The following is a 25,025-nucleotide window of genomic DNA, read 5'->3' as shown; positions in this document are numbered from 1 at the left end:
ATATGTCAGGACACTCTCAATGGTGCTGTGATACTAGGACAGAAGTAGATGCTGAGATAGATTGATCTTCCTGAGCATTCTCAGGAAGTACAGCCTCTTCTGTGTCTTCTTCACAAGCATGTTAGTATTCATAGTCCATGAGAGGTCCTTCGAGATATAAATGCCCAGAAATTTAAAACTACCAACCCTCTCCACCTCCTCGCCATTTATGTGCAATGGTAGATGTACATCTCTCTTCCTCCTGTAGTAAATTATAAATTCTTTAGTTTTTGTGGTGTTAAGTGTGAGATTATCGGCCGAAGAGGTTGTAGGAAAAAAAAATGCCTTTAAAAGCCTCTGGCGATCCCAGCTGAGTTGCCTGATCGTCAGAGGCTTTTAAAAGCATTTTTTTTTCTGCAACCTCTTAAGGTTGTAGAAAAAATGCTTTTAAAAGTAAAAAAAAAAAAAAAAGTTGGCCATGCCCACCCAGTCACATTACCTCACCACCAAGCCACGCCCACAAAGTAAATCACACCCATAGAACTGGTAGTAAAAAAAATTATAACCCACCCCTGGAAGTAATGGATGGAAGTGTATGAAGGGAAAATGCAACCTAGAATTAAGGAGAAATTTCCTGACACAAAGAACAAAGAACAGTGAAATGGCTTGCCTCCAGAAGTTGTGGGTACTCCATCACTGAAGGTTTTTAAGAAGAGGTTGGACAGTCACTTGTCTGAAATGGTAGGGGGTTGGACTAGAAGACCTCCAGGGTTCCTTCCAACTCTATTATTTTGTTACCTACCTGTTCTAGCTGGGCAAACTGACAGTTATTAGTACAAATAAACTGTCTAGAAAGGAACTTTATGGTGCTGACAAAACCAAACTGTAATTCATAACTTTTATTACAACCTTTAGGCCAGAAAACACTACAATAAAAAGACATAAATGTATAATTAATAAAACTAAAAAGCTGAAATGAAATGTTTAAATCTCTCACTTCTTCTACCTGACCAGAACTCTGATGTTATCTTTCCAGTTTGCCTGATTTTGGGATCACCATCTATCCTACTGAAAATTAGTAGAAATTTTAATGGTCATCATTGTTATCTGTGTGATGGTTACTTGGTTTGTTTTACGCAATTTTATTCTGTTTAGCTCCAATTTTTTTACTTTGATTAGTGACACGTTTTATCGATTTTTAATGTTGTGTTTTCTGGCCTAAAGGCTGTAATGAAGATTTTGATGTGAAACTATAATTCAAAGTACTTCTTGGATTCTATTGATCCAGAACATTATGGCATCCAAGAGATTTTACTATGCAGATTCAGTAATAGATGCATATAATTGCACCATTTTCATAAGAAATAGTAAACACTTATTAAATGGTCACTTGTATCCTTTGTACTCAGGCTTGTTGTTCACCTGCTAAGTCTAGAAAGATTGCAGAGAAGAGCAACAGAGATGATTAGGGGACTGGAGGCTAAAACATATGAAGAACTGGGAACTGGGAATGTCTAGTCTAGTGAAAAGAAGGACTAGGGGAGACATGATAGCAGTCTTCCAATATCTCAGGGGCTGCCACAAAGAAGAGGGAGTCAAGCTATTCTCCAAAGCACCTGAGGGCAGGACAAGAAGCAATGGGTGGAAACTCATCAAGGAAAGAAACAACTTAGAACTAAGGAGAAATTTCCTGACAGTTAGAACAATTAATCAGTGGAACAACTTGTCACTAGAAGTTGTGAATGCTCCAACACTGGAAGTTTTTAAGAAGATGTTAGATAACCATTGGTCTGAAGTGGTGTAGGGTTTCCTGCCTAAGCAGGGGGTTGGATTAGAAGACCTCCAAGATCCCTTCCAATTCTTCTATTCTATTCTATTCTATTCTATTCTATTCTATTCTATTCTATTCTATTCTATTCTATTCTATTCTATTCTATTCTATTCTATTCTATTCTATTAACAAGCGAAGATATCTCCAGATTTTGTGCTTGGCTGCAAACATATTATATAGTTGGCCAAGGTAATTTTTGCTGTCTTACAATCTTACAACAAAGAAGACAAGACAAAAAGGAGGGAGGGAAGGAGGAAGTGAGGGAGGGAGGAAGGAAGGAAGGAAGGAAGGAAGGAAGGAAGGAAGGAAGGAAAGAAAGAAAGAAAGAAAGAAAGAAAGGAGGGAGGAAGGAAGACAAGACAAAAAAGAGGGAAGGAGGAAGGAAGGGAGAGAGGGAGGGAGGGAGGGAGGGAGGAAGGAAGGAAGGAAGGAAGGAAGGAAGGAAGGAAGGAAGGAAGGAAGGAAGGAAGGAAGGAAGGAATCAGTAATAATTCTGGCCTTCTGCTATAAGTGCTGATAGAGCCGTGGGGTGCATTGGCCAGAATGCAGTATTGCAGGCTAATTCTGCCAACTGCCAGGAATTCAATTCTGAGTGGCTCAAGGTTTGCTCAGCCTTCCATCCTTCTGAGGTGGGTAAAATGTGGACCCAGATTATTGGGGGCAATATAACAGATATCATATTAACAGAGTTGGAAGGGACCTTTTAGATCAATCTAGTCCAACCCCCCGCCCAAGCAGGAGACCCTACACCATTTCTGACAAATGGCAGTCCAATCTCTTCTTGAAAGCCTCCAGTGATGAAGCTTCCACAACTTCTGGAGGCAACTTCTGTTCCATTGGTTGATTGTTCTCACTGTCAGAAAAATTCTCCTTATTTCCAGGTTGAATCTCTCCTTGATCAATTTCAATCCATTATTCCTTGTCTGGCCTTCAGGTGCCTTGGAAAATAGCTTGACCCCTTCCGCTCCGTGGCAGCCCCTCCAGTATTGGAAGACTGCTATCATGTATCCCCTGGTCCTTCTCTTCACTAGACTAGCCATGCCCTATTCTTGTAACTATTCTTTATATGTTTTAGTCTCCAGTCCCCTAATCATCTTGGTTGCTCTTCTCTGCACATTTTCTAGAGTCACAATATCTTTTTTTATAGTATGGTGATCAAAACTGGGTGCAATATTCTAGGTATGGTCTTACTAAGGCTTTATAGAATGGTGTGAGTACCTTGCTTGATCTTGATTGTATCCCTCTGTTAATGCAGCTAAGGATTGCATTGGCTTTTTTTGGCTGCCGCTGCACACTGCTGACTCATATTTAGCTGGTTGTCCACTAAGGCTCTGAGATCCTTCTCACAGTTACTGCTCTTAAGCCTGGTTTCACCTAGTCTATATGTGTACTTTTGGTTTTATGCCGACTCTGTAAACCGCTTAGAGAAAGCTGTAAAGCACTATGAAGCGGTGTATAAGTCTAAGTCCTATTGCTAAAGCGAAACCCTTGAAATGCATTATTTAAGGGACAATGTCTCTTCCCAGTAAACTGTGGGAACCTGATTTGTGAACATGCAATTCTTTGTTTTCTCTTCTTGAAAATTATATTGATTTGGACACATGAACCATCTGTTTTCAACAGGGGAAAAAAACCTGAATGAGAAGGAAGAGGAAATAATCAGCAGAAGTCGTCCTATAGCTTTGATTAATTGCCTCCTCCTTGCAAATATTATCTTATACCTTATTCAGGGGCGGGCTGCTGGGGTTTGCAAGGGTTCGGGAAAACCTCTAGCTAAGATTCTGTGCAGTGTGGAGAACCCCCAAATCCCAATCCCACCCACCGCGCCCCTCCCAGGAGTCCCCACGAGGCCCATTTTGGATGCAGATAAGTGCAGGGTGTGCGCGGAGCTCAGGGAGGGTGAAAAACAGGCCTACTGGAAGTTCGGGAAGACCAGAGGGCCTCTAGAGCCTGGGGAAGCCATTGTTGTGGCTCTGTTACCTGAGCCTGTGTCATCAGCAGGAGAGGACTCCGAGAGTGAAGGAGAGGAGTTGGCAAGGCCTCCCTCTCCAGGACCCTCCTCTCTGGCAATGCCTTCAGTGTCCGCCGAAGAGCAAGAGATAGGGCCGGGGCCAAGCACGTCCACACAGCCACAGATGGACAGTGATGAGGGTAATAAATCTTGGCTGGACCCACGCCAGCGCCGCAGAGATAAGCGCGCACAACAGAAGAAAGGGCGTGCCCGAGATTAGGTTGAGTCACTGGACCACACCCCACAGGATATAAAAGGGAGCGTGGTGGCCAGTCAAACCTTGTGACGAACAAAGCTGAAAGCTTCCACTCCATTCTGCATTGCCGGACTTTTTGCTATAGACTTTGCTGGAAGTATCTCTGGACTTGATTTAATTCTGTAATTATTGAACTGCTTTCCTTTGATGTATTAGAAGTGGGGAGAAGTTATCTCTCCTCTTTGTAAATAATAAACTCTTGGCAGGCAGCCACTAGGTTGTTGCCAAGTTCCGTTATCATAAGGAAAAGGATTTTGCCGGCTGGTTTGGTCTTTAACTCCTGAACGTCTGTTGGTGTGTGTGCGTGCGGTTGGGGACAGAACAGCCATTTTCACTCTCCCAGAGGCTCGAGGAAAGTCTCCGGAGCCCAGGGAGGGCAAAAATGCCCCCCGCCATGGTGCAGGAAGCCGACTAGGCCACGCCCACCATAACCACGCCCACCCAGCAACCGAGCAGAGAACTCCTTGCTAAAATTTTCGAAGCCCACCCCTGACCTTATTCCTTCTTTGAAAGACTGTTCTTTTCAGCAAATAGTATATAGAGCAGTGGTGGCAAACCTTTTACTCATCGAGTGCCGAACAGGTACATGCCATCCACGCTAACATGCGGCTCCTTCCCCATACACTGTGTGCGCAACCACACCATCTGCACACGCGCACAGCATTCGTGTGTGCTCCCCCTGTGTGCTGTGCACACAATCACACCATCTACACATGCATGTAGTTTTCATGCATGCAATGCATACACACAAGTGCACAGAAGAGCTCCGAAGACCAGCTGGGTCCCCTGAATTGCACGCATGCGCCCCGGAGGGCCGAACACCAGCTGGGGCGTGCACGCATGTGCAGCTGCAGGTGAGTTGGGCGACAGCTAGCGTGCCCAGAAAAATGGCTCTGCGTGCCACTTCCAGCACATGTGCCATAGGTTCGTCATCACGGATCTAGAGGATAAGTAAGCATGTTATATATGCGGTGTAAATTTTATAAGTAAAACGTATAAATGAATTCATTGAACTACATAGCCAGTTTCCTATTACTCCTAAGCAGGAAAGTTTATTTAATGTTTTACACTAATGCCAAAGATTAGACAAACTTTCCTATTTTGAGGAATGGTAACTATAGTGCAATGACTAGAACACATCCTTTATGTCTTTTAGTTTTAACATCTTCTCCACCCTCTTATTAAGTAATACTCGCCAGCAGAAAGCTCAGAATTTCCAAATGACTAATAAATTATAAATACACCCCCTTCCTGTTTCTACATTATTATTTTACAACACCGCCGTAGTACTGTGCTTAATGAGAAGGCAAGTCGAAAACACGATTCCATTAAAATATGATAAAAAAACATATCACGTAGCTCTTCCAAAGTTTTAAGATGAATCACTGAAAACTATCGCAGATTTTATATCCGTCTGTCTTTGATGTGCAATATAACTTTTGTATAAGAATGATCTCAAGGAAAAAAAAAATAACACTCTTTCCAATAAATATTATCTGTTGAAATTTTCAATGTAAAGGGTTTTTCCTTCCTGATCTCATGCTAATTAATAGCTTTTATCACTAAATTACAAATTATTAATACTCTACAAAAATGTTAAGATGAAACTGTTAATTTGGGGCTCTATACAAAACAAAGCCTTATTGTTTACGGATTCATTTTGAAAAGTACAAATATGCTTTAAAACTTTCTGCTCCTGATGAAATCTGGATAGGCCAATATAGATAGATATTGGCCTCTTATCTATCTATCTATCTATCTATCTATCTATCTATCTATCTATCTATCTATCTATCTATCTATAGGGATGTGGTGGCTCAGTGGCTAAGACACTGAGCTTGTTGATCGAAATGTCAGCATTTCAGTGGTTCAAATCCCTAGTGCCGCATAACAGGATGAGCTCCCGTTACTTGTCCCAGCTAATGCCAACCTAGCAGTTCGAAAGCATGTAAAAAATGCAAGTAAAAAATAGGGATCACCTTTGGTGGGAAGGTAACAGTGTTCTGTGCGCCTTTGGCGTTTAGTCATGACGGCCACATGACCACAGAGACATCTTTGGACAGCGCTGGCTCTTCGGCTTTTAAACAGAGATGAGCACCGCCCCCTAGAGTCGAGAATGACTAGCACTTATGTGCGAGGGGAACCTTTACCTTTACGTCTATCTATCTATCTATCTATCTATCTATCTATCTATCTATCTATCTACCTATCTATCTATCTATCATCTATCTATCTATCTATCTATCTATCTATCTATCTATCTATCTATCTATCTATCTATCTTCTATCTATCTATCTATCTATCTATCTATCTATCATCTGTCTATCTATCTATCTATCTATCTATCTATCTATCATCTGTCTATCTATCTATCTATCTATCTATCTATCTATCTATCTATCTATATGTCTGTCTATCTATCTATCTATCTATCTATCTATCTATCTATCTATCTATCTATCATCTATCTATCTATCTATCTATCTATCTATCTATCATCTGTCTATCTATCTAGCTATCTATCTATCTATCTATTTATCATTATCTATCTATCTATCTATCTATCTATCTATCTATCTATCTATCATCTATCTGTCCATTATCTGTCTGTCTGTTTATCTAATCCAGAATTCCTCGTCCTCTCCTAATATTATAAAACAAAACAACTGTTCCCTTGTACTAGTATAAAGGAAAAAGAAGGCCTGAGATATGTAAGAAAACATTGCAATATATTTTTTTTTCTTATCCAAACTAAATAAAATGAAATAAATCCCCAATGAAAAATGAAACTTTCCAGTGTCAGTCTAGTATTATGTTTAAAAGGTTTCTCTGGTTTATTGCCATGCAATATTCCTTCTACCCTTCAGAATGTCTGGTGTAAGTTATTTTTATGCCTTCCAACAATCACCATAGATGTAGTTTTTTCCCTTCGCCTATCATCTGTGAAGAAGAGAAAACACATGTGTCGTGTTGACATCAGGACAGGCATAATTTGCACGGCCTTATGGAAGTGAACCTAAGAATTCAACAAGGAACATTCTGGCCGAGAATCGTTTCAGCTTAAATGTTTCAATCGTTCCAGTTAATGCCGGAAGTTTTTCCTTTCCCATTTTCGTCACACAAACTCCCAAAGAGTCCAATTCACCACTCTACAGTGACTTGTGAGCCAGCCAACAAAAATTGGTTAGGAGACGTGGCTTATGAGATCATCCATAAAAAGGGAGGAGGGGGAAAAAAACACCTTTCTTTTCCAGAATATCTCTTTTTCAAAGCAAGGAACAGCAGCGACCGAGCAAGCAAAAAATAAAATAAAATAAAAAATTATAATGTGTAAACGCAACGAGAAATAGCTTCATAAGCATCTGGGAACTTCTTGAATAACTCATGAAGAAATGTGTGTTTGAAAACATACCAATGTGTTTGCATTACAGTTAGGCCTACAGTTTTCGGCCTAGTGTTTTTGGTGATTTCAATATTCAAATCGCGTGCCAAATAAACAGCACCTGTTGCCGTGCCAAGGGGTAAAAGGAGAGGCCAAATCCGGTTTATTACTTAATTTAAGCCCTGCCAAAAACAGAGCATCTGCTTCCACAAAGATTGTTGACAGCTGAAGCTTTTTCTCCCATTGTGTTTTAGCTCTGTGGAGCCCCCAGCATCTGCTCACACACAGAGGTGTTGACAGTTTGAGCTTTTGTGTTTTCCCGTTGTTTTGAAACGGCGCCAGAAAGTGGCAGTTCCAACACAGAGAAACTGTTGGCAGCTGAGATTTAGAGCCCACGTGAAGTTTTTACGGGCTTTCCAAGGGGCCTTTCACTTCAGCCAAGATATGGAGGGCTTGTCCTCTCAAGGCCTTGTCTTTTGACAGCCACAGACGGTAAAGAGAAAGATGCAAAGGCAGCAGAAGACGAAGCAAGTACAGCAGCTTATGAGATCTGGCGACATTTTGCTTCTCCTCGTAGTATAGATTTCACTGCTCGGTGTTCATTTTTTCACCGTTTTATAAGCTGACCTGTGTTTCCCCCTTTTGCCAATGTAAGTTTCAGTCTACAAACAACAGATAGACCCAGAATAACAGAGTTGGAAGGGAGGTTTTTTAGTCCAACCTTGTGGTCAAGCCTAAAGCATTTCAGACAAATGATTGTCCAGTCTCTTGTTAAAAACCTCGAGTGATGGAGCACCGGTGGTGAAATTTAATTTTTTTTTTACTACCGGTTCTATGGGCGTGGCTTGGTGGGGATGGCAAGGGAAGGTTACTGCAAAATCCCCATTCCCTCCCCACTCCAGGGGAAGGATATTGCAAAATCTCCAATCCTACCCCACTCTGGGGCCAGCCAGAGGTGGCATTTGCTGGTTCTCCAACTACTCAAAAATTCCACTACCGGTTCTCTGAACTATTCAAAATTTCCACTACTGGTACTCCGGAACGTGTCAGAACCTGTTGGATTTCTCCCCTGTGGAGAACCCACAATTTCTGAAGGTGAAAGAAGATAGTAACACTTCTGATACTAAAAGATGATTATAAAGAAACAAATTTATGGCAGTATATGATGCTATTGTGGCTGGTTTTTATATATTTATTACATAGCTTATTTTTAAAAATCCTGTGTAAGGCATAAACTCTTCTTCTAACTATCTCGGTCCCTAAAGAGGGTAGCATTCAGCTTATGTTATAATATTGAAATCAGATTGTTTTAGAGGCTGAAATAATTTGAGGAAGGAAGGAAGGAAGGGAGGGAGGGAGGGAGGGAGGGAGGGAGGAAGGGAGGGAGGGAGGGAGGGGAAGGGGAAGGGGAAGATGGGAGGGAGAGAGAGAGGGAGGGAGGGAAGGAGAAAGGAAGGGAGGGAGGGAGGAAGGAAAGTGAAAGGAAGGGAGGAAGCAAGGAAGGAAAGAGAAAAAGAGGAAGGAAGGGGAAGGGTAAGAAGGAAGGAAGGAAGAAAGGAAGGAAGGAAGGAAGGAAGGAAGGAAGGAAGGAAGGAAGGAAGGAAGGAAGGAAGGAAGGAAGGAAGGAAGGAAGATCCTATATGAGTCAGGCATAACAAACCATAATTATTATGGAGACCATGAAGTCAACATGCCACCTCTGAAATGTCTTCTTCATTTTATTTAGGGAAGAAAAATCGCTTTTAAATAATTGGGCATTACTTCCAGTAAATTAGTATCATATCTTAGTAGCAAATAATTGGGCATTACTTCCAGTAAATTAGTATCATATGTTGAGGAGTTGCAGTGTTCGTGGTAAAGTAAGATGCAATCTCGGTAGAAAACAAAACAACAACACCCAGTTCTACTTTATTTAAGGTTATTTGTATTTTAAACCTATAGATTTCAATTCCAAACTGAAACCAAATCAGCTGCAGGTGACATTCTCTGTAGCAAAAGATGCAGCTATCAAACTCAACAGTGAAAAGGCCATGTGTCTGTGTGCTGGGAATTTTTTTGGAGAAAACTTGAGACTTTTAAGAAAGAGACTGGACTGCCATTGGTTCTGCAATTAACAGATTAACAGAGTTGGAAGGGACCTTATAGGTCATCTAGTCCAACCCTCCTCTCAAGCAGGAGACCCTACACCATTTCTGACAAATGGCAGTCCAATCTTTTCTTGAAAGTCTCAAGGGATGAAGCTCCCACAACGTCCGAAGGCAACTTCTGTTCCACGGGTTGATTGTTCTCACTGTCAGAAAGTTCCTCCTCATTTCTAGGTTGAATCTCTCCTTGGTCAATTTCCATCCGTTATTCTGGCCTTCAGGTACTTTGGAAAATAGCTTGACCCCCTCCTTTCTATGGCAGCCCCTCAAGTATTGGAAGATGGCTATCATGTCTCCCCTGGTCCTTCTCTTCACTAGACTAGCCATGCCCTGTTCCTGCAACCGTTCTTTGTATGTTTTAGCCTCCAGTCCTCTAGTCATCCTGGTTGCTCTTCTCTGCACTTTTTCTAGAGTCTCGATGTCTTTTTTATAGTGTGGTGACCAAAATTGGATGCAGTACTCTAGGTGTGGCCTTACTAAGGCTTTATAGAGTGGTATTAGTACCTCACTTGATCTTGATTGTATCCCTCTGTTGATGCAATTTAGGATTGCATTGGCTTTTTTAGCTGCCGCTGCACACTGCTGGCTCATATTTAGCTGGTTGTCCACTAAGACTCCAAGATCCCTCTCTCACAGTCACTGCTATTAAGCCTGGTTACTCCCAGTTTATATGTGTGCTTTTGGTTTTTCCTACCTAAATGATAGAGGCCTCCTACTTGAACAGGGGAGGATTAGACTAGTAGACCTCTAAGGAGTCCCTACCGAATACTCTGACATTCTATGGTCTACTCTGTAGGCTCTCAAAAGTACATGGCATCGGGGAATGTGTGTTTTTTCATAAGATGGAAGACAAAGGCTCCGGCCTTGTGGCGTCCCTCTTGCAACTCTCCGATAAATTGATCAAAAGCTGGAAAACACGTGTTTCTGCCGTTCTTGCAACACTCATTGGAAGCCCAGCTGTTGTTTGAGATCTATAGGCTTTCTCTGCCTCCTGTCTATTGTCGGACAAAGAAATGCTGACTATCCACCATTCTGATCTCTTACCAAACTTTCCTTTTCAGGCAGTTTCAATGGGCCTGATTTGTATCAGCCATTCTTTGAGAAGCCTTTTCATTTTGCTGAACTATTTTTTTTTCCCTCCCCCACTCCCTTTCCGCAGATAACACGGTTAATTTATTTCTTGGCATCCCTGGAAGATTCTGAATGGAAAGCTGAATATATTTGTCTCACTGCCTCTTTCGATTCCCTCGTACATCCAGCATTCTCGCGGAAGCATCTTTTCTGCTTTTCTTTCTTCTGTCTCCTCCGTCTCTTGTAGCCTGGTTTTCGCAAGGCTTTTACAACTTTCCTCCTTTTTCTTTTGTTCCCCTATTGGGTTGTTTCATGCCCTGTCCATTTCCTTTTCCGTGTATTATTTTTTAAGCTAGCAGTCTTCAAAGCGTTTGGCAACACAGTCTTTTCAATTCTTCATTGTGTGCACTGTCTTCCTCAATCCGCCATTCCGCTATTTTGGGACATGCCGTTGCAGAAATTACATTTCTCAGGCTCTCCTCTGGAGAATACTTTGCTTTTTTTCCCAAGGTTTTCATAATATTTTGACATTATTTCAGGTATCCGGAGCACAAAGGGAACTCCCCCCCCCCTTTCCTTTTCTTGTTGTACGAATGCTTGGGGAACGATGTTAAGGCCCAATAGTCATCTCTTTATTTCTTAGATTTATATTCCACTTTTCAAATGAGGCACATGCCATTCATTCTTCCTCGGTTTTTTTTGTTTTTTGTTTTTTTTCTTCCTTAACAACGTTGTGTGGTAGGATGGGTTGAAAAGGAAAGACTGACTCAAAGTGACTTTGGGAATTTGAGAGCTGCATCTCAATCATATCTAGGGACAATGCACGAAACAATATTTTTAACTTGGTTAACTGCATGTTGTATATAAATTACCTATGATGGCTGAGTGTATAAGTGGAGAATTTCAGTGAATCTCACTTTGAAGAAGCCTTAAATATTCTCTAAGATCTCTCTCTCTCTCTCTCTCTCTCTCTCTCTCTCTCTTCTCTCTCTCTCTCTCTCTCTCTCTCTCTCATTATCTTTCTTTCTTCTTTCTTTCTTTCTTTCCTTCCTTCCTTCCTTCCTTCCTTCCTTCCTTCCTTCCTTCCTTCCTTCCTTTCTTTCCATCAATCCATCCATCTACCCACCTTTCTTTCTTTCTTTCTTTCTTTCTTTCTTTCTTTCTTTCTTTCTTTCTTTCTTTCTTTCTTTCTTTCTTTCTCTTTCTTTCTATCCATCCATCCATCCATCCATCCATGCATCCATCCATTCATCCATCTACCCAGTCACCCTATCTATCTATCTATCTATCTATCTATCTATCTATCTATCTATCTATCTATCTATCTATCTATCTATATCTATCATCTATCATCTCTCTCAATTCCTCTCAATTCCTGGCAAATAGATTGGGAAGAAATGGAGGTAGTGACAGATTTTATTTTCCTGGGCTCCAAGACTACCGCAGATGGGGACTGCAGCCAAGAAATTAAAAGACGGTTGCTCCTGGGGAAGAAAGCTATCACAAATCTAGACAGCATTCTAACAAGAAGAGATTTCACCCTGCCAACAAAAGTGCGTATAGTCAAGGCTATGGTTTTCCCAGTTGCAATGTATGGCTGTAAAAGTTGGACCATAAGAAAGGCTGAGCGCCAAAGAATTGAGGCCTTTGAACTCTGGTGCTGGAGAAGATTCCTGCGAGTCCCTTGCACTGCAAGGTGATCCAACCGGTCAGTCCTAGAGAAGATCAACCCTGAATGCTCTTTAGAAGGCCGGATCCTGAAGATGAAACTCAAATACTTTGGCCACCTAATGAGAAGGAAGGAAGGACTCCCTGGAGAAGAGCCTAATGCTGGGAACGATTGAGGGCAAAAGAAGAAGGGGACAACAGAAAATGAGGTGGCTGGATGGAGTCACTGAAGCAGTCGGCATGAGCTTAAATGGACTCCAGGGGATGGTAGAGGATAGGAAGCCTGAAGGAATGTTGTCCATGGGTCGGACACGACTTCACAACTAACAACAACATATATCTATGTGTCTGTCTGTCTGTCTGTCTGTCTGTCTGTCTGTCTGTCTGTCTGTCTATCTATCTATCTATCTATCTATCTATCTATCTATCTATCTATCATCTATCTAATTTCATATTTCATAACTGCCAATCTCCCTCAGAGAGATTATAGGCAGTTTGCAAGGAGACCAGCAAAGGCTCCATGTTTCAGCAACAGACCGGTTTAGTTCCTATGTAATTCCAGTGAAGCAGTATTATACATAAGTTAATAGAGATGCGGGAGTCTCATGAAGCACAGTTCTAAAAATCCAGTTCACTCAAGGTGCTTCCATCACAGCACATAATTGGCGCCACTGAAACACTGTCTCGTTGTTGTTGCAGTCACAGACAAGTCAATGTTTTCAATGCAACTTCTCCTTCAAGTCAGTTGATGGGGTGAGTGGGAAGATTAGTATATGTGAAGCGTGCCTTTTAATAACAACTCCAACCCCAAAATAATGTAATGTTTACTTGACGCTATAACAATATAATCATATTGTTATAACAAAGCAGCATTGTGCTGTTGTGCTCATTGTATCATTTGTACAGGCATGGTGACAACCCAAGCTCCTATTAAAGAGTTTTGAACTCTTTCGGTTGGCGGGATGAAGTTCTACAGACTGTTGATATCAGCCAAAGTAGCAGTAGAACGTTGAATATAAAACTATTCCATCTTTTTTGTCCTTTTTTTAAAAAAAACAAAAAGGGTCAGGAAATCACAAGCACATTATTTACAGTATATTATGAATTATTTGTTCAATAGTGCCATTCAAAACAGTTTAAAAACGATAGTAAAGGAACATAAAGAAATTAGCTTTCCATTATTTTGTATTTCTCTTTGCATTTTCTTCCCAATTACTAACTCTTCTTCTTTTAATTCGTATCTCAATGATAAATAAGGCAGACTTTTTAAAAATATCTTCCCATATACAATGAAAACGAAGGAAAGACCTCACGGAAACGTCCCAATTAAACTATTTAACATCATTTAAAACACACCCACACACCCACAGAGTTTGCTGTTCTTCCTATCATTCAATGACTGGTTTGGGTTAATCCCAATGAAACTAATCAAAGAGAGAACCAACCTAGAAATAAGGAGAAAATTCCTGACAAAACAATTAATCAGTGGAACAAATTGTCTCTAGAAGTTGTGAATGTTCCATCGCTGGAGGTTTTTCAGCAGAAACTGGACAGCCACTTATCTGAAATGGTATAAGATCTCCTGCTTGACCAGAGGGTTGAACTTTCTGAAGACCTCCAAGGTCCCTTCCAGCTCTATTCTGAATTGAGTTGAGTTTTCTTTGGGATCTTGATACTAAATTTTTGCCCAGTGGGAAGTACGTCTCATAGCTCCTTCAACTGGGAATTATCAACTTGTTCTGGATCACCAACTCCAACATTTTGTGTGGTGGGCTATTTTTGCGTATTGTTGAGTATCGACCATCCAAAGGGAGATATGGGTGAACAACGCACAGCTGAAAGACTGAGAAATGCTTTGTATCCAGGTTTACCTGTAATTCCATCTATAGTTGTTGTTGTTGTTGTCCTCCTCCTCCTCCTCCTGCTCCCCTTCCCCTTCCCCTTCCCCTTCCCCTTCCTCTTCTTCTCCTTCTTCTTCTCCTTCTTCTCCTTCTCCTTCTCCTTCTTCTCCTTCTCCTTCTCCTTCTCCTTCTCCTTCTCCTTCTCCTTCTTCTTCTTCTTCTTCTTCTTCTTCTTCTTCTTCTCCTCTCTCTCTCTCTCTCTCTCTCTCTCTCTCTCTCTCTCTCTCACACACACACACACACACACACACACATCTAGTGTGACTTTTTAAACAATGAATCAAAAGCAAAAAGGGGTTCGCAAATGTTTAATTAAAAGAATTAGGCTCAATTTTCTACATTCTGAAAAAAATGCACAGAAAGATTGTCTCTGAATGCATCTAAATGTCTTCTCCTCCTCCTCTCCTCCTCCTCCTCCTCCTCCTCCTCCTCCTCCTCCTCCTCCTCCTCCTCCTCCTCCTTCCCCTTTCCCTGCTCCTGCTGCTGCTGCTGCTGCTGCTTTTCCTCCTCCTCCTCCTCCTCCTCCTCCTCCTCCTCCTCCTCCTCCTCCTCCTCCTCCTCCTCCTCCTCCTCCTCCTCCTCCTCCTCCTCCTCCTCCTCCTCCTCTTCTTCTTCTTCTTCTTCTTCTTCTTCTTCTTCTTCTTCTTCTTCTTCTTCTTCTTCTTCTTCTTCTTCTTCTTCTTCTTCTTCTTCTCCTTCTCCTTCTCCTTCTCCTTCTCCTTCTCCTCCTTCTCCTTCTCCTTCTCCTTCTCCTTCTCCTTCTCCTTCTTCTCCCTCCCTCCCTCTCCCTCCCTCTCTGTCTCTCTGTCTCTCTCTCTCACACACACACACACACATCTACCATGACTCTCTAGGTGCTCATTGTCACCATTCCTGATTCACAACACCTCAGTGGCCCCAGAGGTAAGTTCTCTGAGAGTTTCTTCTCATAAGGACTGACTCTATTTCAATCTGGCAAACCTGCCATGTTTTCTATTTTTTACCATTTATAACAATTAGAACAAACACTGAATGACAGTTTGAGAAGGGATGCAGCCGATAGCGTAAGCGGCACATCGAGAAGGGGATTAAAGTGTCTCCGAAAATGAATTTGTGCAGCTGCTCAGTGACAATGCTTCCTTAGTCTCATAAAAGAATGAGAACAAGGGAAGCCCCTCTGGTGTACTTAAACGCCATTTCAAACGATGAAATGTGATCGCCTACAATGAGGTTTGATATCTCCATGCTTCCTTGGCCAATATTGAATTGGTTTTAAAGATGTCAATCAACCAGAGAAACCCTTTAAACATAATACTCGACTGACACTGGAAACTTTCATTTTTCATTGGGGATTTATTTCATTTTATTTTTTTATTTAGTTTGGATAAGAAAAAAAAACATTGCAATGTTTTCTTATATATCTCAGGCCTTCTTTTTCCTTTACACTAGTAACAAGGGAACAGTTGTTTTGTTTTATAATATTTGGAGAGGACTAGGAATCCTGGATTAGATAGATAGATAGATAGATAGATAGATAGATAGATAGATAGATAGACAGACAGACAGATAATAGATAGATGGTAGGTAGGTAGATAGATAGATAGATAGATAGATCGATAGATAGATATAGATAATAGACAGATAGACAGACAGATAGATAGATATAGATAACAGATAGATAGATAGATAGATAGATGATAGATAGATAGACAGATAATAGACAGACAGACAGACAGACAGACAGATGATAGAAGACAGACAGACAGACAGACAGACAGACAGATAAATAGATGATAGACAGACAGACAGACAGACAGACAGACAGACAGACAGACATAGATGGAGTTGGAAGGGACCTTGTAGGTCATCTAGTCCAACCCCCTGCCCAAGCAGGAGACCCCGACAAATGGCAGTCCAAGATATAACTCAAGTCATACTACCTCCATGGTAGGGTCACTGTCACCCCTTAAAAAACTAGACAAAGCTACAGGATTTTTTTTTATTTCGCATGTGGCATATCATATATAAATTATATATCGCTATATAATTTAGCAATGTAAATTAACATTTCAACTAGATTAGTAGAACCCAATAAAATATAATTGTCCAAAAAGATTTTTGTTGAAGTATCAATGTCTAGGCCATCTAATCACTGAAGTGCAATATCGTTTATATTTTTTATAAAATCAAATACTGGGCCATTATATGCCCTCGACTTACATCCGGTTGCAATATGATCTACAGTTTGACATGGGACCCTGCAGTCCCACTGAAGGGAGGATATTACACTCCATTTATACAGAGAGTCCTGGCAGATGCCTTGTGAGGTGTGAAGCCTATTCAGGATTGTCAATTGCTGATGTGGTAGTTTAAAGCCTGGCATCATTTCCGTGGGGTCATTTATATGTCTTCCTACATCTGGGCATTCAGCAATTCATTTGGCTATTCATTGGGAATTGATGTTAAAATTAAAGAATGCTGTGCCCCTGTGTGGCTTAACAGCTGCCATACTAGTAAGTTAGATGCCAGACTCAATGACACCACGAGGAGCAGTTGTATTAAAACCACTCCGACTTGCTGGCTTCTGGTTCTGAGCCAGATACAACCTCCATTTTACAGATTTACAGATTAACAGAGTTGGAAGGGACCTTGTAGGTCATCTAGTCCAACCCCCTGCCTAAGCAGGAGACCCTACACCATTTTGGACAAATGGCAGTCCAGTCTCTTCTTGAAAGCCTCCAGTGATGAAGCTCCCACAACTTCCGAAGGCAACTTCTGTTCCATGGGTTGATTGTTCTCACTGTCAGAAAATTTCTCCTTATTTCTAGATTGAATCTCTCCTTGATCAATTTCAATCCATTATTCCTTGTCTGGCCTTCAAGTGCCTTGGAAAATAGCTTGACCCCTTCCTCTCTGTGGCAGCCCCTCAAGTATTGGAAGACGGCTATCATGTCTCCCCTGGTCCTTTTCTTCACTAGACTAGCCATGCCCTGTTCCTGTAACTATTCTTCATATGTTTTAGTCTCCAGTCCCCTAATCATCCTGGTTGCTCTTCTCTGCACATTTTCTAGAGTCTCAATATCTTTTTTTATAGTATGGTGATCTGGCCTTCAAGTGATTTGGAAAATAGCTTGACCCCCTTCCTCCTCTCTGTGGCAGACCTTCAAATACTGCAACACTGCTATCATGTCTCCCCTGGTCCTTCTCTTCACTAGACTAGCCATACCGAGTACTTGAAACCGTTCATCGTAAGTTTTAGCCTCCAGTCCCCTAATCAATTTGATTGCTCTTCTCTGCACTTTTTACCAAAGCAAAGTGCGTTAATGAGAGAATATAGAAAAATTATGAACAACTCCTATCCTATCGGTGTCATGCCAACTTCCTCATTTAGGAAGTCCTCAGCAGGAAGACTCAAATCTGGGAAGACTCCATGGGAACCTGTACAACATCTGCTCAACAACTTGAACATCAATTTCCAAATAGAAAGCCAAATGGGTCACAGAACATCCAGACATAGAAAGATGGATAAATAAACCCACAAAAAGGCTCGAACCCTTTGGAATGAACTGCCCCCTGAGAGACGAAATATCCCTGATCTCTGTGCTTTCCGCCGTGCCCTCAAAACCCTGATGTTCCAACAGGCGGGGCTAAACATATGAACATGTGAATGTTTTTAAAATGTTATTTAATTTTAGGTTCTATTTAATTGGGCCAAACTATGTTATAATAATAATTTTAATTAGCAATTTTATGATGTTTGTGTATCTATATTTTTCTTGACTGTACGCCGCCTTGAGTCCTATGGGAGAAAGGCGGTATAGAAATATAATAAATAAATAAATAAATAAATAAATAAATAAATAAATAAATAAATAAATAGGTGACGGGTTTTAAACTATCATGTCCGTAACAGACAATCCGGGAATAGAATTTGCACCTCACATAGTGTCTGCTGTCACTCTCTGTATCAATAGGTCATAGTTATCGGCAGGGGTGAAATCCAGCAGGTTCTGACAGGTTCTGGAGAACCGGTAGCAGAAATTATGAGTAATTCAGAAAACCGGCAAATACCACCTCTGGCTGGCCCCAGAGTGAGGTGGGAATAGAGATTTTGCAATATCCTTCCCCTGCCATGCCCACCAAGACATAAAGAACATATGCTGGAATTGGGTATGTCTAGTTTAATGAAAAGAAGGACTAGGGGAGACATGACAGAAGTGTTCCAATATCTAAGGGGCTGCCTCAGAGAAGAGGGGGTCAACCCAGAGTGAAATTCAGCAGGTTCTGACAGGTTCTGGAGAACTGGTAATGGAAATTTTGAGCACTTTGGAGAACCGGTAACGGAAATTTCGAGTAGTTTGGAGAATCGGCAAATACCACCTCTGGCTGGCCCTAGAGTGGAGTGGGAATGGAGATTTTGCAATATCCTTCCCCCAGGAGAGGGGAGGGAATGGGGATTTTGCAGTATCCTTCCACTGCCACGCACACCCAGCCCCACCCACAGAACCGGTAGTAAAAAAATTTGGATTTCATCACTGGGTCAACCTGTTCTCCAAAGGACTTGAAGACATGACAAGAAGCAACAGATGTAAACTAATCAAGGAGAGAAGCAACCTAGAACTAAGAAGAAATTTCCTGACATTGAGAACAATTAATCAGGGAACGACTTGCCTCCAGAAGTTGTGGGTGCATCTCATCTCCCCCCTTCAGCCAGCTCACGGAGAAGAACTTCAATGCTGATCAGGCCCTTGAAGAAATCCAATCCAAATCCAACCCCTGAACTACAAGAATAAACCTGGATATACACAGTGTTGTGATTTTTTTTCCCCATACAGTCTCAATGGCATCAATTCTATTCCCTCAAGCATCACTGGTGATGTGAGGTGAAACATGTTGATCACCGTCTCCAGAAAGAAAGCAGGAGAACATATTTTGCCACATAAATTAGTTACCACTACATTTTAGACAATAAAATGTACTCTGCTTCACATCTTAAAAAAGGAAAGGCGTGATTGTGAGTTCTTACGAAAGCGAAGGACAAAGCGAAAATTGCTGCTTAAGAAATGTGTCCTTAGTAAGCTGTGGTTTGTGGTGCAGTTGTATTCTTTTGAGAGATATTGTCAAGCTCTAATTCACCGACAATTACAGATAATGATTCTGGTGAGCTCTGAAGATACATTTGCATTCCTATTAGTTCATATTAAAGTCGTGCCAAAAGATTACTCTGGCTCCATTTTCCATCCATTCATCAATTTAAGGTACTAAATCAAACTGGAATGATTTATAGCGGCTAGGGGGCTTGAATTCCAAACTCTCCAAAAGAGGCGGGGGAAAAAATCACAAACACCTTTTCTTTTTCTAGTATAGTGTTCGTTTTAACTCTTTAAAAAAGTTCTGTTAAAATACGGAAAGGAGGAGATGGCAACCCAATGGATGTCCGTTGTGAAAGAGATGACAATGCTTGTCTCCATCACAACACTTCAACTCTGGATGGGAAGATGCTTGTTGTGTCAATGACTCAATATTTCCAACAATGCTTTATTTTATTTTATTTTATTTTATTTTATTTTATTTTATTTTATTTTATTTTATTTTATTTTATTTTATTTTATTTTATTTTATTTTATTTTATTTTATTTTATTTTATTTTATTTTATTTACTTGTCAAACATGTACAAGATAGCAGGTATAGGTATAAACATAAACAAAGGAAGCAAATACAGATAAATGGGGACAGTAAGACAGGGATGGAAGGCACGCTGGTGCGCTTATGCATGCCCCCTTTACGGACCTCTTAGGAATGGGGTGAGGTCCACGGTAGACAGTTTAAGCTGTGAGGGTTTGAGGATGTAACAATGGAGTCGGATAGAGCATTCCAGGCGTTGACCACTCTGCTACTGAAGTCGTATTTTCTGCAATCGAGTTTGGAGCGGTTTACCTTGAGTTTGTATCGATTGTTTGCCCGTGTATTATTGCGGTTTATTTATTTATTTATTTATTGATTGATTGATTGATTTATTGATTGATTTATTGATTTATTGATTTATTTATTGAATTTCTATACCGCCCTTCTCCCTGAGGACTCAGGGCGGTGTACAGCCAGAATTAAAAAACATGCAGTACAAATATTAAAAAATAATTAAAAGATATATAAATTTGGCCCAATTAAAACTCACTGCCAATTAAAATATTTAAAACATTTAAAAACATTTAAAAATTTCTTCTTAAGCCAGCCCGGCTTGCTTGAAAAAATGGGTTTTAAGGGCACGACGGAAGGCACTAAGGTCTTGGATTCTCCTTATCTCTGGGGGCAGCTGATTCCAGAGGGTAGGTGCCCCCACAGAGAAGGCCCTTCCCCTGGGGGTCACCAGCCTGCACTGTTTGGCTGATGGCACCCCGAGGAGGCCCTCTCTGTGGGAGCGCACGTGTCGATGGGAGGTCGTCGGTAGCAGCAGGCGGTCTCGAAGATAGCTAGGCCCTATGCCATGGAGCGCTTTGAAGGTGATAACCAGCACCTTGAAGCGCACCCGGAAGACCACCGGGAGCCAGTGCAGCTCGCGCAGGAGCGGTGTTACATGGGTTGAAGCTGAAGAAGTCATTGACAGGTAAGACATTGTAGCAGACAATTTTGTGCACTACGCTTAGATCGGACCACAGGTGGCAGAGTTCCAGATTGTCCAAACCCAGAATTACAAGTCTGGTGGCATAAGGGATTCTGTTGTGGGTAGAGGAGTGGAGTATGTCAGCAAGATGAAACGGTTGAGAGCTGATGGATTTTTCTGGTGCTTGGCCAGGCCCTGTTTTTCATTTAATTACAGATGACAATGGATTTGACAAGCCATTGTCAAATAAAATCCTTCCTTTGCTCTATTTTCAAATATTGGGGTGCAACACAATCCGGTCTTAGCCAGTCTTTCGAGAACTTTCTTGAGAAAACTGAGAAATCATTTCCTTCTCCGTTCTTCTTCTACATTTATCCAATTGAATTGAAAATGGCTGTCGTCATGAAAACCAAACACTACATACATTTTCTTTATTCATGGCCTCTTTATCGGCTGCATTTTGCAAAACCCTGCAATATGCAGGAAGTGTTACATTCTTCAGTCAGAAGTGGGGAAGATCACAGATCCATCATTTGCACTTAAAGGGTTTCAGAGAGCATAGCTGTGAAATATTTCCAGTATGGTGTAACACGTAATCGTAACTTTTAAATGAGAAGCAAAAGGTTGGGGAGAGAGCAACTAAAGCTTTAAGAATCTCATCTTCATTTGTGTAGCGGGTGCCTGAGTATCTACAATCAGCAATGTTTGTGTGTGTGTGTGTGTGTGTGTGTGTGTGTGTGTGTGTGTGTGTGTGTTTACACATGTACATAAATATACAATTTTCATCTCCTATGAAAATTGAAGTGAGGGCCTTGGTGCTCTCTGGGTGTGGTTGTTTCCTTGTAGAGGCTTTATTACACAACTAGGTAACATCTAGTTACCTATCTAGTTAACATACAAGAGACGTGATGGCTCAGTGGCTAAGACACTGAGCTTGTCGATCAGAAGGTCGGCAGTTCAGTGGTTCGAATCCCTAGTGCCGCGTAACGGGATGAGCTCCCGTTACTTGTCCCAGCTTCTGCCAACCTAGCAGTTCGAAAGCATGTAAAAAATGTAAGTAGAAAAATAGGGACCCCCTTTAGTGGGAAGGTAACAGCGTTCCGGGTGCCTTCGGCGTTTAGTCATGACGGCCACATGACCATGGAGAAGTCTTCAGACAGTGCTGGCTCTTCGGTTTAGAAATGGAGATGAGCACCACCTCCTAGAGCCGGAAAAAACTAGCACACATGTGCGGGGGAACCTTTACCTTTAGGTAACATCATCAGTTACCTAAAGGTAACTCTTTTGAGGGCAAAAGAAGAAGGGGATGACAGAGAACGAGATGGCTGGATGGAGCCACTGAAGCAGTAGGCGTGAACTTAAATTGACTCCAGAGGATGGTAAAGGAGAGGAAGGCCTGGAGGAAAGTTGTCCATGGGATTGTGATGGGTCGGACATGACTTTGCAACTAACAATAACATCTATCTATCTATCTATCTATCTATCTATCTATCTATCTATCTATCTATCTATCTATGCTCAGGAAGATAAATGTATCTCAGCATCTACTTCTCTCCTACTATCGCAGCATCATTGAGAGTGTCCTGACATACGGCATTCTTGCATGGTATGGGAGTGGATAAAAAAGCTCTATGGAGAATCATTAAAACTGGCCAGAATATCATCGGACTCCAGCGACCAGCCCTGGATGACATCTTCGAATCTTGCTGTTTGAGAAAGTTGCCTAATATTCTCAGAGACTCTTCCCATCCTGCTTACAATCTTTTTGGATTGTTGCCTTCTGGCAGAAGATACAGAACAATTAAAACTCAGACCACACGTTTTCTGAATAGTTTTTATCCCAGAGCTATAATTGCATCAACAATGAACTCAAGGGCCACCATCAGTGAGCTGTTTTTAACAGTATTACTTGGTCTGTTGGGTGGATGTTTGGGTGGTTTAGGGCTGGGGAACTGTGGTGAGTGGGAGTGTGTTTGGGGATTGTTATCTGTGTTGGACCAGGTCTTTGGGTGTTAAATGAATTTCGTTGTATGGGTATACTGTTTATACACGTACAATGACAATAAAGTTATTTATTTATTTATTATCTATCTATCTATCTATCTATCTATCTATCTATCTATCTATCTATCATCTATTTAATTTCATATTTCATAACTGCCAATCTCCCTCAGAAGGAACTCCTTGCGAAGTTGAGGGAGCTGAGAATGAAGTTTCACAAATCAGTGTAGAGATGGATAACTTTTTCAGAGTTACTGGTGAAAAGGAGTAACAGCTATGAGGTTTATCTGAAAGAGACAGAATAACAGAGTTGGGAGGGACCTAGGAGGTTTTCTAGTCCTATGAAGAAAGCCAGAGATACATCCCTTCCTGTCCCTTCCATCAATCAATCAGAAAAGCACATACATTGAAACTTGTAGTGAAGGGAATGCATATTTAATTATACACGTATTAACCGCAGCTAGAATTGTATTTGCTGGAAAAGTGGAGAGATCCCTACTGATGAACATGTGATTAGGAAAATATTAGAATGTGCAGAAATGAATAGATTAACGCTTGCTATAAAGGAGAAAGAACAAACTGAATATTATATGCCTTGGGAGTTATTTTATGAATGGTTGGAAAATAAAAATAGAAGTTAGAAATAAATGGAGATCAGTGAAATATAGAAAACATGTTAAGATAGGGAAGCAAACAATATGATTCTTACTAATATGACTATTAAGGTTATTATATTTAATATTATTATTGTATTCTTATTAGAAGATATGTTAAGAGGGAGAAATGAATAGATGTATTATGCTTATTATTATTAGTGTAAGATTAGAGAATCAATATCAATGTAATGAATACTGTTGTAAATTTTGATGGTTATTGCAGAGATATAATTGTACCCAGACAATGCACTGTTTAATGGAGATGGAATGTTTAAGTTAAAAAATAAGAAAACATATTTTTTTGAAAAAAAAGAAAACACATAAATTGTCTTTAAGCATATGGGCCTCCCCCATTTCTTCAAGCTATGACCAAGGCAGCTGAGTTGAATTTGATGATGTCACAGAATGAGATATTATTGGTTGAAGGAAGAGAGGTCTACCTGGACCACCGATACCAGGGGTGTCAAACTCACAGTGTTCTGCCCCAGCTACGGACCCCAAAGAACACAGCAAACACAAAGTTTGTACAAAACTTAATTTACTAAAATAACTCAGTCTTTTTCAAAACAAAGGCTGTTAATAAACTTTCTTAACAGCCTACAAGAAACCAAAGATAAAGTAATCACAATCTTACAAAGGTTGGCAGAAAGCCCAGAAGCAATTTTCAGAGAATCCAGACGTGAAGGAGAATGAACTAAAGTTGTTCCCTACAAATTGCTTCAGTCGGTCTTCCTCCTTAAATAGGCTAAGGGAGTGGCCAATTAGCCCCAAGCCTTACTCTCGAGGAGACCTCCTCCTGAGGAGCCACTTCTGCCTTTTGGCAGCTCTGCGTGCCCGTGCATCGAGAAGAGGCTCCTCCTCTTTGTCCTCTTCACTTAAAGGAACTTCTGGAGGTTCTGAAGGCCCTGGCTGAATCCCTGCCTCTGGGATTCTCCAGCCTCCTCATTGTCTGACTCGGGTGCCAGCTGCACAGGCTGCTGGCGCAACACCACACCAGCCTCCTCGCTGTCAGAATCAGCTACAATCCTCACAGGCTGCTGATGGGCCACAACACACAGGCACCGGGCCAGAGGCATCACACACTGGCCATCCCCACTCCCATTTTAGTAAAGGGGGAAAAAGTAACGATACATCACGTAACAACAACTTGACGATGCAAGTTTGACACCCCTGACCTATGCTGATGGTGTAAAACATGGAACAGTTGCAATGTATATAGTACTACATAAATATGCCCCGTTATTCCTAGTTAAAGTGTGAATCTGAATCAATTCACTGCAGGATAAAAACCTATTTTCTGAAGGTCATAGAATATAATTTACCAGGTTAATCCAATGCAGATGGATAAATAGATGATTCTTGAAGTTCCAGCATAAGTTGAAAGAAGGTGATCACTTCAAAGTTACCCAAGGGAAGACTAGAACCAGAATTTTTGTAACTCCTACCATGTTTTCCCGAAAATAAGACCAGGTCTTATATTAATTTTTGCTCCAAAAGGTGCATTAGGGCTTATTTTCTGGTTAGGCCTTATTTTTGGTGAAAT

The sequence above is a fragment of the Pituophis catenifer genome, unplaced genomic scaffold (assembly GCF_029215685.1).
Source record: "Pituophis catenifer annectens isolate HBS135680 unplaced genomic scaffold, rPitCat1.0.hap2 SCAF_8, whole genome shotgun sequence".
NCBI classification, from domain to species: Eukaryota; Metazoa; Chordata; class Lepidosauria; order Squamata; family Colubridae; genus Pituophis; species Pituophis catenifer.
The sequence above is the reverse complement of the archived record's forward strand: the minus strand, read 5'-3'. Positions refer to the sequence as shown.